The sequence below is a fragment of the Microtus ochrogaster genome, assembly GCF_000317375.1.
Source record: "Microtus ochrogaster isolate Prairie Vole_2 chromosome 6 unlocalized genomic scaffold, MicOch1.0 chr6_random_2, whole genome shotgun sequence".
Classification (NCBI taxonomy): domain Eukaryota; kingdom Metazoa; phylum Chordata; class Mammalia; order Rodentia; family Cricetidae; genus Microtus; species Microtus ochrogaster.
In genome coordinates, this window is record NW_004949095.1 from 142794 (window position 1) to 146149 (window position 3356).

The 3356-nt window shown below is 53.8% G+C and overlaps 1 protein-coding gene across 2 annotated transcripts in view; it reads left to right on the top strand.

Moving 5' to 3' along the window:
• The first annotated feature begins 437 nt into the window (after positions 1 to 437).
• The window catches only part of Ivns1abp (influenza virus NS1A binding protein), a 22922-nt gene continuing 20003 nt past the window's right edge, over positions 438 to 3356 (top strand). The window contains exon 1 of one of the 2 annotated variants that reach the window (XM_005363850.2): positions 438 to 1611. The gene's annotated coding sequence lies outside the window, so the exon portion shown is untranslated. The remainder of the gene's footprint in view (positions 1612 to 3356) is intronic. The other variant, XM_005363847.3, reaches the window with a different exon arrangement.

Below are 3356 nucleotides of genomic sequence, written 5' to 3' on the forward strand. Positions count from 1 at the left end.
TCTCGAACTCACAGAGATCCGCCTGCCTCTGCCTCCCGAGTGCTGGGATTAAAGGCGTGCGCCACCACCGCCCAGCAGTCTTTTTCTTTTTAAGATATAAAAAAATAAAATCATAGCAGTTGACGTGTTGTTAGTTCCTACTTCCTCCTTTCGTTGTAACAAACAACAAAAAAGGAAACAAGTCTCCTGGCCTCAAGATCTCATTTCAAAAAAGTAATGAAGGCCCTCCAAATTTATATTTCCTGCCCCATAAACATAAAGGAAAGAAGGGAAGAAAGAATTGTTAAAGACCTGAGTAATGTTTACAAATTGAGCGGGTTGACCAAAGACAAGGATCTCTGTGAGTTCAAGGCCAACCTGGTCTACAAGAGCTAGCTAGTTTCAGGATAGGCACCAAAGCTACAGAGAAACCTTGTCTCAAAAATACCAAAAAAAAAAAGAAACCTAGAACCCTTTATGTAACTCTAAATGTGCATGGTTTACACAAGTTCAGATATAATCTCACCAAACCCCCTCATTTTCCATCAAAGAAATTTCCAGTGCGCCCTTTAGAGTCACAGGAAGCGGTTGTGGAGCCCAGTTTAAATCACTTTTGACCTAAACAGATTGCCTTCCAGGGACAAGGTGGGAGGTGGATAGTTAGACTCGGTTAGAAGGCCCCAGGAGGTAGAGACAGGGACTAACAATTCTCCAAGCTACTTTCTTTGCCCAAAGAAGGCAAGACAAGTGAGAACTGACTACCAGGGGCCAAAATGTAGAAGCCAGCACTTTGTTTTCCGGCACACTGGTAGGATCTCTTCAACTGTTCTCACCCACTCACTGAACCCTCACCCAAAGCTGGCCAACGAGGAGATGGCCGGTCAGGCCTTCCTCTCAGACTGAGCCCTTTTCCTCCACTCCTCCTTCCGCCACCTCCGGGGTAGAGGCTCGTGACCCACTATGGCCAGGGTCCCCCAACAGGCAGCTCCAGTCTAGGCTGGTTGCCTAGAAGTCAGTGTGACGCTGAGAACTCTTAATCGCCACGTCGGATCTCGGGAGGAGAAGGCAGAGCAGGTGAACGAGGCAGGAGGGAACCGGTTCCTGGTCGGTGGGGAAGGGCGAAGCGAGGGCGTGAGGCGCGGGAGGGACGCGCGAGATAAGCCACAAGAGGAGCGGCCACAGCCGCCCAGCTCCCCAGGATCACCTTGCACTGACCTAGTTCAGCGCCCAAGGCAGGAGGGGGCGGCCAAGGAGGTGGGCGGGGCTTTGTTCGGGGGCGGAGCTTCAGAGCGTGCTCTTCCCTGGAGCTCGCCTGTGATTCGCCCAGACACCCAAGCCGGAAGCGGCCGGGGAGGCGTTGGCGGCCGCGCACGTGGTGACGTGCGAGGGAGTGCGGCGCGAGAGCGCGCGGCGGCAGCGGCGGCGGCAGTGTGTCCCTGACGCGCGTGGAGGTCGGTCGCTCAGAGCTGCTGGGCGCGTCGCGGCGGCGAGCGAGTTCTCTGCGAGTCCCCCGTGGTCTACCGGTGCCCGCAGCCTCCCGCCCGGTCGCCCCGCGCCCCTTCCCGCGCCTTCCGCCTGCAGCCCGTCGAAGCTCTGGAGATGAATTTCGCCATCTCTTCAGAGATGACCCAGGTACGCGGGCGCCGCGGGAGGAAGAGGGAGGGCGGGGTGGGGAAAGATGGTGGTTGTGCGGGGCGTCCCGCTCTCCTGGGGGAAGCGGGTGCCGCGGGGCTCCCTGCTCGCACAATTGCCGGTTCGCGTGGGCCGAGCGCGGTGGTCCGGGACCTCGCTCCGCCGGGGCGGGGACCGTCAGGCTTCAGCGCGGGGTGACGGAGGTCCCCGGGACCTTGCTCCGCGAGTCGCTAGGAAGGGTGACCCGCCGGAAGAGAGCGGCGGCCGCCACCGCGGAGCGTGGGCATCGTCTCGCGCTGTCAGTAGCGGGTCCCGGCTGCGAGTCGGGACTCCGCGCCCTAAGACTTCCTGCGGCCCGCATGTGGGAACACGAAGCCGGCCTTCTTAGAGCACATCGGCTCCTGAGGCTTGGCGTGGGGTGGCACGGAGTCCCTGGTCGCCGTGGACCGCAGGGTCCTTTGTTCCAGCTCCACGTTGCCCGCTTTTCTTGCCAAGCGCGGGGAGAAGGAGGCGGGAGGAGCAAGGGAGCGGCTGCCCTGACGTGTCAGCTCTGAGTGACTGCGCCACCGGCCAATCGCGGCCGGGAGTGTGCGGGCGCGGGCGCCTCTCTGCCCGCCGAGAGCGCGCCCCAGGCCTGCAGCGCGGGGTTCCCGAGCGGCGCCCGGGCGCCCGCTCCACGCTCTCTCTGAAAGAGATAGGTGGAGAACGTGGTTTTTGTGCGCTCACCCTTTTTTTGTGAAGGACCTCGTTGTAGGTTCCCGATAGAAAGATATCGGGGAATGTCAGAGTGGAGGTTTAACCACGGAGATCTGACAGCCCACCCCCAACTTCAGAACTGTTTTTGCCCTTACCCTCAATACGTAGTAGACAATTATTTCGGACAGCAGACATTTCAATCAAAAATAAATCGGACGTCCTAAAAGGGAACGTTACGCTTAATGACTGTTGTCAGTAGTGGAGGTTAGGACACCCGACATCAAGTTCTTCGGAGTTTTTGTTGTGGTCTCCCGTTTTGCCCATACACCATAAGTTTTGAAAGTCTAGTACACAAGCGCATCATGGCCATATATTTTTTTTTTTATCCTGACACCAGTGGTTGATATAGGGGAAATACTGATGAGAAAATAGTTCCAGGTTGAAGCCTGCTATAAAACTTATATCATTAAAATGTGGAGGGTTTTTTGTTTTGTTTTGTTTTTCGAGACAGGGTTTCTCTGTAGTTTTGGAGCCTATCATGGAACTGGCCTCGAAGTCACAGAGATCCCCTGCTTCTACCTCCCTAGTGCTGGGATTAAAGGAGTACGGCACCATCGCCCTGCTATCATAAAAATGTTAAGCCTGACTGTAAACACTGACTGGGTAGAATTGGATTGAAACCAGTATGTTCTAATGCCACCAGCAGGCATTAAATTAAACGTCTATACGTTGATGACTTTGTTACAAGGTCTGGATTAGCTTTCCTCTGATTTTTCTTAGTAATGTAAAATCCCAGATTAATAAGTAGATACCCATTTCTATAAGCTGTCTTAATTTATACTTCTTTGTTCTTTACAAAGATAAAGCATTTTAGGTTTTACGTTAGGGTTAAATTAGTGGGTGGTTTGTCTTCTTGCTTTTAATTGGTGGGATCTTTCTTTCTTGAATGTTTTAGGTATCATTCGAATGTGGTTCTTCAAATAAGTTTCTTTGAACGTCTTGGCCAGTGATACTGATGTGACTCACCCAAACATTTTTTTTTTTTTTTT